The sequence below is a fragment of the Bombina bombina genome, chromosome 4, assembly GCF_027579735.1.
Source record: "Bombina bombina isolate aBomBom1 chromosome 4, aBomBom1.pri, whole genome shotgun sequence".
NCBI lineage: Eukaryota > Metazoa > Chordata > Amphibia > Anura > Bombinatoridae > Bombina > Bombina bombina.
Window position 1 is genome coordinate 368536567 of NC_069502.1, and position 12583 is coordinate 368549149.

A 12583-nucleotide genomic window follows, 5' to 3' on the forward strand; every position below is an offset into this window, starting at 1 on the left:
TCAGATTTCTTATTTAGTCAGGTGAGTCAATTAATTCTGGTTGCCCTTTATAGTCACAAATGTTTTTGTTAGGTAATTCCTGTTAACCTGGTCTTATCTGTCGACAGTAACACTGGGTCAATCAGGAATCTGGTAATAATATCATTTTTTTTTTGTTTGCCAGGAATATTAACTTACCTGATTCTTGCAAGCTATGCTAAGAATCAGAGGCATAACAATAAACCATAGGGCCCAGGTGCAAGAATCTAAGAAGGGTCCTCCCCACCCCTACCCACCCAAAAAAATGTGAATTTGATAGATATATTTTTTTATTTTATTTTTAAACATTTTGTATTTATGACATTTTGTCAGCATGTACTACATTTGATAAAGGTATCTGTGTAACAACAAAAAAAAAATATCAAAATGAATTAAGCGCTAATTCATGTGTCCCATATAAATAATATTGAGTCGGCACTGACTGGATAAAATGCAAGTCTGTCAAAACAACTGAAATAAGGGAGTTCAGCTTTCCTGATGTTTCTATTGGTCATATATGAAGGAATATTCCACTATTTTGCAAGGGTACATGTCACAAAGTTATTTTTCTTGCCCAAAGAAAGTGTTCCAATCAGGAGTCAGAGAAAATATCGCCCAAACCGTATGTATCTCTGTCTTTTTTTTTCAAAGTGAGTCTGTGTCTCCCCTTTTTTTTGCAATGTATGTGGCAGTTTTTATTAGTAAAACCACTCCTTCATTCTCTGAATCACTCCAATAGAATTTGGTTATGCCCTTAGTCGGAGCTAATGCATATGGTAAATTCCTTGACAATTTAAAATACCCTTTGTTGCAATTCTCGCGTTAAACACTGGGGGGGACAACACGCAACTGAAATGCAGTTTTATTAGCAAAATACATAAAAATATATATTTTTATAAAATGTCTATTTAATACACTCATAATTTCCTAGCTTTAAACTATATGTTCCATACATGTGACTATCTGGCTCAATTAGGCACATGTATTTTAATACCAGACATGAGTATATTTAGAATATACTGTATATATATATACATATATATATATATATATATATATATATATATATATATATATATATATATATATATATATACTTCCAATTGGATTATATCATATATATAATCTGTAAGTAGCATTCTGATGTGATTAATCATATAGCCATATTAATAAGTAATTCTATTCTTAATTATTTGCTCTTCATGGAACCATAGCATTTAAAATCCTGGTATTACATTGCATTTTAATATAAATACAGTCTATTCCATATTTCTTAATAATTTTTTGAGTGCATGGACTTATGTTTATGACAGATATTCATAGGACAGCTTATTTAGTATGTATCAGTCATGTTTGGAATCTCAATGTCATACCAGATTCTGAAAACAAAGAAAAGCATTTTATTTTATTCTGAAGGTTTGCAAAACATTTTAAATTCACCAATGCAGCCATTTATTTAATATAGTACATCAGACATAAAAGTACATTTTCCATATATATATATATATATATATATATATGTATATATATATATATATATATATATATATATATAATCTGAGTATTATAACTATATGATTTTAAACACCAGTAATTTCATATGACTCATAGCCTCCCATATGTTGATATCTGAGCTAGCAAATTTTCCCAGACGTATATATGTGGATTGGACCTTCAAAGGAACTCACATTTGTATATCATACAAGTGCGAATTACTTAATTTTCTGAGGTTCTGCTGGCTTATCTGATTTAAAGTACATAATTGTGTCTCTGTCCCCCCGGAGGCATCCTGAATTAGGTAAGTATCAGGGCAATTATTTTAATTGAGTCATTTAGAAATACATCCAAGTGCAGTCTGTATATTGAGTGTATAGAGGGGGAAGTCTGTGTCTGGATTGAAAGGTCTGATTTCAGGTCTGCTTGAATAAACCTTTATTTTGCAATTGTCAAGACATTTCCAAGTTTAATATTTCATATATGACATACTTATTTTATCTTATCATATATCTAGATGAATTAATCAATATGATATCTATGCACATAGCTTAAAACGATATTTCACCTTTTACATGACAATAATGATAAAATTAGTACAGTATCAGGTTTTTATTGTTAGAAGACCAATAGAACAAATGTGTACTAGTGTTACCCTTTGCATGAAACATCAAATGATGTGGGAAGAGGATTTCTATATAATTAGCAATATAATATAAAGATAATTTTTTTGTCTCATGTTAATTTATTATTGAATGAATATCAATTGTTAACAATATAAATAATCTAATAAAACCACTAAGATTTTTACCCGACTCTATATTTATAAACAGCATAATCTTGTGGACAGTTTAGCACATTGACAGCCATTTCTCAGATTAAACTAAATTTATAAGGCTATCCGACAATCTGTATTGTTTTATAATGGATTAGGATTTTTGCACAGTGTTGTATTGATAATAGTTTTTTTATTTTTTGTAAATTCCATGAATTCGTCAATGCTTATGTCTCATTAGATGTTTTCTTTAGTGGACTATAAAAGTTTAAACTTTGTTCCCTATATTCATTTTTTCCCTTTTTTCCATATTAGGGCAAATTATAACATAACCTTCCTAAAACACAATCAATTTTGAGTGTTACTAGAAATGTTCACTTTGTACGTAATGTCTATAGATACTGATAGTAGTAGATGGTTGGTTTTAGCTTAGATAACGGTAACATCAGATCGTAGCCCACAGCAATATCCTTCCTGCTATCCAAAGATTACATTACACGGTAGAATTGGCATCTTTCACCACTCTGGCGATGAGGTAAATGTATCACGTGATCGGGATCACCACTTCTGACTGAGAGTATATGTCACATAACTCCGGGATTACTGTTATTTACTGCTATGAAGTCATTCCTGATTCCTGTTTTCCCTTTTTTTAAACCTTAGTCACTGGGTTCTGTTCCTTAGCGGTATGATCTGCTTGCTATGGGTGGACAGAGTGGAGTTAGGAGGTCGCAATGACTGAGTAGATAAGCTAGGTTTAGCAACGCTTACCTATTCCTTCTACTTCACAGTCTCACTAGGGAGGCTTTAACTGTCTGCGTTACTGACTGCATTCACACAGACAGCTCCTGTCTCCTTTTAACCCATAACAACGCTCTGAATTAAAACTGTTAGGGGAGCAGGCAGCAGGCCCGCAGCCGCTGAATAAAATTCTGAATGAAAAAAAAAGTTTGTTGGGGAAAAAAACGGCCAGATTACGAGTTTTGCTGTAAAAGGGCTGCGTTGCTAACTTGCATGTTATTTTCACTGCTCACTTTCCTACAGTGCTGGTATTACAGATTTTCATAAACCCGGCGTTAAAAGTCAAGAAGTGAGCGTAGAGCAAAATTGAGCTCCAAACCGCACTCCGAAACCAGTGCTGCTTAAGTCAGCAGTGAGCTGGTTGTACGTGCTCGTGCACGATTTCCCCATAGACATCAATGGGGAGAGCCGGCTGAGAAAAAGTCTAATACCTGCAATAAAGCAGTGTAAAGCTCAGTATTGCAGCCCCATTGATTCCTATGGGTAAACTAAATTTATGTTTACACCTAACACCCTAACATGAACCCCGAGTCTAAACACCCCTAACCTTACACTTATTAACCCCTAATCTGCCGCCCCCGACATTGCCACCTCCTACATTATACTTATTAACACCTAATCTGCTGCTCCAGACATTTCCACCACTATAATAAACATATTAACCCCTAAACCGCCGCACTCCCGCATCGCAAACATTAGTTAAATATTATTAACCCCTAATCTGCCACCCCCAACGTCGCCGCCACTATACTAAAGTTATTAACCCCTAAACCTAAGTCTTTACCCTAACCCTAACACCCACTAACTTAAATATAATTAAAATAAATCTAAATAAAACTTACTATTAATAACTAAATAATTACTATTTAAAACTAAATACTTACCTGTAAAATAAACCCTAAGCTAGCTACAATATAACTAATAGTTACATTGCATCTAGCTTAGGGTTTATTTTTATTTTACAGGCAAGTTTGTATTTATTTTAACTAGGTAGAATAGTTACTAAATAGTTTATTAACTACCTAGCTAAAATAAATACAAATTAACCTGTAAAATAAAACCTAACCTGTCTTACACTGACACCTAACCTAATCCTACAATTAAATAAATTCCCTAAATGAAATACAATTAACTAAATTCAATACAATTAGCTAAATTACAACCCCCCCCCCCACTAAATTACATAAAATAAAAACCAATTACAAGATCTTTAAACTAATTACACCTAATCTAATAGCCTTATCAAAATAAAAAAGTCCCCCCCCCCCCAAAATAAAAAAACCTAGCCTAAACTAAACTAGTAAATAGCCCTTAAAATGGCTTTTTGCGGGGCATTGCCCCAAAGAAATCAGCTCTTTTACCTGTAAAAAAAATATAAACAACCACCCCAACAGTAAAACCCACCACCCACACAACCAGCCCCCCAAATAAAAGCCTAACTAAAAAACCTAAGCTCCCCATTGCCCTGAAAAGGGCATTTAGATGGGCATTGCCCTTAAAAGGGCATTTAGCTCTATTGCAGCCCAAACCCCTAATCTAAAAATAAAACCCACCCAATACACCCTTAAAAAATCCTAACACTAACCCCCGAAGATCCACTTACAGTTTTGAAGAGCCGACATCCATCCTCAACGAAGCCGGGAGAAGTTTTCATCCAAGCCGGCAGAAGTAATCCTCCAGACTGGCAGAAGTCTTCACCCAGACGGCATCTTCCTGCAATGTTGGACAGAAATAAGAGAGCTCACATTTTTGCAAAAATGATTTAAATAGGGGCCTGCAATATATTAGAGAGGGGGATATATGGAAAACGTTTTTTGCACTTGTTGTGGACATTTTGAATATATTGTTATGCCATTTGGGTTGTGTAATGCCTCAGCTACTTTCCAGCATTTTCTAAATGTCATCTTTAGAGACTTATTAGAAACATTCGGCTAGATTACGAGTCTTGCGTTATGAGTAAAAAAGCAGCGTTTAGCCTCATAACGCTGCTTTTTTACTACCGCTGCTATTACGAATCTTGTAGGCAAATCAATGTACGCAATTTGCGTATAGTCTATTTTCAATGGGACTTCTATAGCGCCGATATTACAAGTTTTGTTTTTTTAGGCCAAAAAGTGAGCAGTACAGCCTATCCCGTCAAGATTCCTAACGCATTCTAAAGTCAGTAGTTATGAGTTTTACACTACAAAGCTGTAGCATAAAACGCATAACTAAAGTGCTAAAAAGTACCCTAACACCCATAAAATACCTAAACCAAGGCCCTCCCTCATCACAAACACTAAAATAAAATTATTAACCCCTAATCTGCCGCTTCTGACATCGCCACCACTATAATAAACATATTAACCCCTAAACCGCTGCACTCCCGCCTTGCAAACATTAATTAAATATTATTAACCCCTAATCTGCTGTCCCTAACATCGCCGCCACCTACCTACATTTATTAACCCCTAATCTGCCACCCCCAATGTCGCCGACACTATACTATATTTATTAACCCCTAAACCTAAGTCTAACCCTAACACCCCCTAACTTAAATATAATTAAAATAAATCTAAATAAAACATACTATTATTAACTAAATAATTCCTATTTAAAACTAAATATCTATAAAGTAAACCCTAAGCTAGCTACAATATAACTAATAGTTACATTGTATCTAGTTTAGTTTTTTTTTTATGTTACAGGCAAGTTTGTTTTAACTAGGTAGTATAGTTACTAAATAGTTATTAACTATTTACTAACTACCTAGCTAAAATAAATACAAATTTACCTGTAAAATAAAACCTAACCTAAGTTACACTAACACTTAACACTACACTACAATTAAATAACTAACCTAAATTAAATACAATTAAATAAATTAAATACAATTACCTAAATTAAAAAAACAAACACTAAATTACACAAAATAAAAAACAAATTACAAGATATTTAAACTAATTACACAATAGCCATATCAAAATAAAAAAGCCCTCCAAAATAAAAAAAAACATTAGCCTAAACTAAACTGCCAATAGCCCTTAAAAGGGCCTTTTGCGGGGCATTGCCCCAAAGAAAACAGCTCTTTCACCTGAAAAAAAAAATACAAACAACCCCCCCAACAGTAAAACCCACCACCCACACAACCAAACCCCCCCAAATAAAACCCTAACTAAAAAAAACTAAGCTCCCCATTGCCCTGAAAAGGGCATTTGGATGGGCATTGCACTTAAAAGGGCATTTAGCTCTATTGCTGCCCAAAGCCCTAACCTAAAAATAAAACCCACCCAATAAACCCTTAAAAAAACTAACACTAACCCCTAAAAATCCACTTACAGTTTTAAAGATCCGACATCCATCCTCAACGAAGCCGGGAGAAGTCCTGATCGAAGCGGCAAGAAGTCCTCAACGAAGCCAGGAGAAGTCTTCATCCAAGCCGGGAGAAGTGGTCCTACATCCGGCGCGGAGTGGGTCCATCTTCAAGACATCTGGCACGGAGCATCCCCTTCTTCCGACGACTCCCGATGAATAAAGGTTCCTTTAAGTGACGTAATCCAAGATGGCGTCCCTTAGATTCCGATTGGCTGATAGAATTCTAACAGCCAATCGGAATTAAGGTTGAAAAAATCCTATTGGCTGATGCAATCAGCCAATAGGATTGAACTTTAATCCTATTGGTTGATCCAATCAGCCAATAGGATTGAGCTCACATTCTAGTGGCTGTTCCAATCAGCCAATAGAATGCAAGCTCAATCCTATTGGCTGATTGGATCAGCCAATAGGATTTTTTCAACCTTCATTCTATCAGCCAATCGGAATCTAAGGGACAGATGGATTAAGATAGAAGATGCCGTCTGGATAAAGACTGCCTGTCTGGAGGACCACTTCTCCCGGCTTGGCTGAAGACTTTTCCCGGCTTCGTTGAGGACTTCTTGCCGTTCGATGAGGACTTCTCCCGGCTTCGTTGAGGATGGATATCGGATCTTCAAAACTGTAAGTGGATATTCAGGGGTTAGTGTTAGTTTTTTTTAAGGGTTTATTGGGTAGGTTTAATTTTTAGGTTAGGGCTTTGGGCCACAATAGAGCTTAATGCCCTTTTAAGGGCAATGCCCATCCAAATGCCCTTTTCAGGGCAATGGGGAGCTTAGGTTTTTTTAGTTAGGGTTTTATTTGGGGGGTTTGGTTGTGTGGGTGGTGGGTTTTACTGTTGGGGGGGTTGTTTGTATTTTTTTTACAGGTAAAAGAGCTGATTTCTTTGGGGCAATGCTAGATAGTTAGTAAATAGTTAATAACCATTTACTAACTATTCTACCTAGTTAAAATAAATACAAAGTTTCCTGTAAAATAAAAATAAAAACTAAGCTAGATACAAAGTAACTATTATATTGTAGCTAGCTTAGGGTTTATTTTACTGGTAAGTATTTAGTTTTAAATAGGAATTATTTAGTTATTAATAGTAGGTTTGATTTAGATTTAATTTAATTATATTTTAATTAGGGGGGTTAGGGTTAGACAGATTTAGGGGTTAATAAATTTAGTATAGTGGCGATGACATTGGGGGCGGAAGATTAGGGGTTAATAAATGTAGGTAGGTGGCGATGTTAGGGGCTGCAGATTAGGGGTTAAAAATATTTAACTAGTGTTTGTGAGGCAGGAGTGCAGCAGTTTAGGGGTTAATATGTTTATTATAGTGGTGGCGATGTCCAGAGCGGCAGATTAGTGGTTAATAAATATAATGTAGGTGTCGGCATTGTAGGGGGCGTAGATTAGGGCTTAATAAGTGTAAGATTAGGGGTGTTTAGACTCGGGGTTCATGTTAGGGTGTTAGGTGTAAACATAAAATGTGTTTCCCCATAGGAATCAATGGGGCTGCGTTACTGAGTTTTACGCTGCTTTTTTGCAGGTGTTAGGCTTTTTCTCAGCCGGCTCTCCCCATTGATGTCTATGGGGAAATTGTGCACGAGCATGTACAACCAGCTCACCGCTGACTTAAGCAGCGCTGGTATTGGAGTGCGGTATGGAGCTCAATTTTGCTCTACACTCACTTCTTGCCTTTTAACGCCGGGTTTATAAAAACCTGTAATACCAGCACTGTAGGAAAGTGAGCGGTGAGAATAACGTGCAAGTTAGTACCGCACCCCTCATAACGCAAAACTCGTAATCTAGCTTGATTCATTGTTAACTATATAGATAATATCCTTGTCTTCTCTACCGCTCAGGATTGTCGGTCACACATGCCCGGCCTGTATTACCAAGATTGAAGGCTAATCATCTGATTGCCAAGTTGGAGAAGTATCAATTCTCAGTTTCTACAGTGGAATTGCTAGGTTATATCCTTTCTCCTGACCATCTGAAGATAGACCCTTAGAAGGTTTCTGCAATCTTGGAATGGTCTTTTCCTATTAATAAGAAGGCAGTGCAGAGGTTTATTGGATTTGCTAATTTCTGTAGGTGTTTTATCAGAAACGTTTTTGGAGATTGTGCCCTAATTAGCAGTCTTCCTAGGAGTCAAGCTTCTTTTTCTTGGACACAAGAAATACAAATTGCCTTTCATAAGATCAAGGGACCATTCATTCAGCCTGACACTATTTTTTCAAATGGGATATTTTTTGATGACTAAATTGCTCCTTGATGTCAAGATTAAGGTTTTTAGTGATCCTCCTCCTGTATATGCTGGTTCTTTGACTCCTGGTGATGGACTTTTGTATTATAAAATATATATATATTTTTTATTCCATGTTTATATACAGACTATGCAAGTTCATCATGATTCTTTTGCTGCTGGCCATGTGAGTATGCGAGTATCAGGGAGACGCAGGAGTTTGGTGGCCTTAACTCACCAAGTATGTTGGCAAGTTTGTTCTGTTCTGTGATATCTGCACTAGGATGAAGCATTCTACTTCCTCATAATAATTGGATTCATCCCGTCTTTCATCAAAAGATATTTTGAGAGTCCTTTTCCTCTCCTCCCCTTCCTGTTTCTGTAGAGGGCTCTGATGAGGTTGATGTGTAGAAGATTCTGGATTGTTGTATTCGCAGAGGATGGTTGCAATTTTCTATTAAGGGGAAGGGTTATGTCATAGAAGAATGTTCCTGGGAGCCATTGTTCAACATTTATGTCTGTTGTTTGCTACAGCTGTTCCATCAGAAACATTTTCCTTGGCCTGGTTCTGCTTAAGGATCGGGAGCTAGGTCAGGCCCTTAAATCTTACATGTGTAAAGATGTGTGGGGAGAATAAATTTGGAGAAAGACATGTGGCTGAGTTGGAAGAAAGAAGTGTGGATTGTGCTAATAAGAGAACTATGAGATGGGCGGGAGCACAGGGCTGTGTTAAGAGGAAGAAGTTTAGCGCAGCCAATAGCCATGGGTGCCCTTTATAACGGATCTGTTTGCAGAAGATTGAGCTAAGTTTAGTGAACACAGTAGCCATGCTTCTTCTAATAATAACTCAGCCTGTGTGGCCTGCATTAAAGGGACTTTAAACATTTTAAGATATTAATATAAATTATTGAATTACATGTAGTAAAACAACTTTGCAATATACTTTAGTTATTTATTTTGTTCACCTTTCCTCAGTGGCGTATTTAGGTTTTGTGTTGCCCAAGGCACTCAAAATTCTGCTGCCCCCCCACCCCCTCAGTTTAAGGCTGTTTTTCGGCCACAATTTTTGTTGGTCAGGGTATTGTGACTTTTTCTTAGGAAATGTTCACCAGGACTTGCATGTGTGTGTGTGTGTATATATATATATATATATATATATATATATATATATATATATAGAGCACATATAGCACTAGCACAATGTAGTAGCTCATTTACCACTAGCACAATGTAGTAGCACATATACCACTAACACAATGTAGTAGCATATACAGTATACCACTGACACAATGTTGTAGCACATATACCACTAGTACAAATCAGTAGCACATATACCATTAACACAATTCAGTATCACATATACCACTAGCAAGATTCAGTAGTACATACACCACTAGCACAATTCAGTAACACATATACCACCAGCACAATGTAGTAGCACATATACCACTAGTACAATGTAGTAGCACATATACCACTAGCACAATGTAGCAGCACATATACCACTAGCACAATCCAGTAGCACATATACCACTAGCACAATGTAGTAGCACACAAACCACCAACACAATGTAGTAGCACATATATCACTAGCACAATGCAGTAGCACATATATCACTAGCACAATGTAGTAGCACATATACCACTAACACAATGTAGAAGCATATATACCACTGACACAACATTGTAGCACATATATAACTAGTACAAATCAGTAGCACATATACCACTAACACAATTCAGTAGCACATATATCACTAGTACAATGTAGTAGCACATATACCACTAGCACAATGTAGCAGCACATATACCACTAGCACAATGTAGTAGCACATATACCACTAGCACAATTCAGTAGCACATATACCACTAGCACAATGTAGTAGCACATATACCACTAGCATAATGTAGTAGCACATATACCACTAGCACAAAGTAGTAGCACATATACCACTAGCACAAAGTAGTAGCACATATACCACTAGCACAATGTAGTAGCACATATACCACTAGCACAATGCAGTAGCACATATACCCCTAGCACAATGTAGTAGCACATATACCACTAACACAATGTAATAGCACATATACCACTAACACAATGTAGTAGCACATATACCACTAGCACAATTCAGTAGCACAAATACCACTAGTACAATTCAGTAACACATATACCACTAGCACAATTCAGTAGTACATATACCACTAGCACAATTCAGTAGCACACATACCACTAGCACAATTCAGTAGCACATATACCACTAGCACAATGTAGTAGCACATATACCACTAACACAATGTAGTAGCACATATACCACTAGCAAAATTCAGTAGCACAGATACTACTAGCACAATGTAGTAGCACATATACCACTAGCACAATTCAGTAGCACACATACCACTAGCACAATGTAGTAGCACATATACCACTAGCACAATGTAGTTGCGCATATACCACTAGTACAATGCAGTAGTACTACAAAAATCAATAGCACATATAACATTTCCTATGGTATCTAAAGGCCCCATTCTACTAGGATCTTCTCATGCCCATAGGGTATACAGTAGGGTGGGAAACACAACTTTAAAATGACTACTAAACCCAAAGCATGAACAAGAATAAAGGCAATGAAAGTAATAAAGTGTTGGATTACCTGGAGAGCTCTGCCGTAACCATTCCTGTTTTAGACTTGTCATTCTCATCCTCCTCCTGAGATGATGCTCTGGAAAAAAGCCTAGAAAGACCTTAGCTCTCCCTTGTGCTTTAGTGTCCCTGCTAGATACATCAATGCTGTCTTATTTACTCTCTTGGGACAGAGCTCTGGATAAGGACCTGGGTGATATCTGACCCAGTATTTCCTGCTCCTCTAACATTTCACTGCTCTCTTTCCTCTCTGAGACTGAAACCTAAAGAGTCTAGAAAAACTTATCAGCTCTTTCCTGGTCATCCTCTGCATCCTTGTTAGTAGGTGGCTTTTCATTATCCTCCTCTTACTCTTGGGATGGTGACTTAGAGAAGAGTCTGGAAAAGCCTTTGGCTATTTCTTCCTGCCAGGTTGCTCTCCTGCGACTGGACATGTCACAGTGCTGATTCTAAGCAAAACAATCCTGCCCCCTGGTCGGGTACAGTGACATGCAGGCTCCTGTGCTAACTGCAATATTTGTTTCATCTGATCAGGTCCCAGCTGGGGACACTTCTTTATTAAAACCAAACAAGATCTACCAGGAAAATCCAGCACAGGATCGTATTACTCCATAAGTATGCGTCATGTCACGCGGTACCAGTCAAACACAGACCAAACAATTTCCCTCTCAGAGTCCCCACTGCACTGTCTCAGATAGGTGGCTTAGCCCCACAGCACACCCACATAGTAATATAGGAGGAAGTTGCAGGCTGCAGCTAGGCGGTGGCCCAGATTAATGCTGAGCTGCATCACTTTACACACACTAGGCAGATCCACCTCGAGTCGGCACCTCAGACTCCCGCTCTAGGTGCCCTCTGCTGCTTACACAAGCGCCGGCCCTGACCGGACTAACATTAAATCTTTTTAAAGCCCCTGGCCACATATTCAGTGCAGCGTCCAAGTGCCGCCCCCCAAAATCTGATGATATAGGCACCGGCCTTGTTGGCCTACGCATTAATACGCCCCTGCCTTTCCTGTAATTTAATTCTGAATATTGTAGGCTTTCCAATTCATGTTAAACATGGAAGTGCAGACACAGCTATATTCCACACAGTCATTGGTTGAACACTTTTGTAAGCCATTTATAACCATTCCTTATTGGCATCAGCAGTAAAGGAAACCTAAGTTACAATATGCCAACAATGACTGCATTATGTACATTAGAATGTTACCATTATTTTTTCAATATTTCAATATTTAAATAACTAATATAATTTTTTTTTAAAA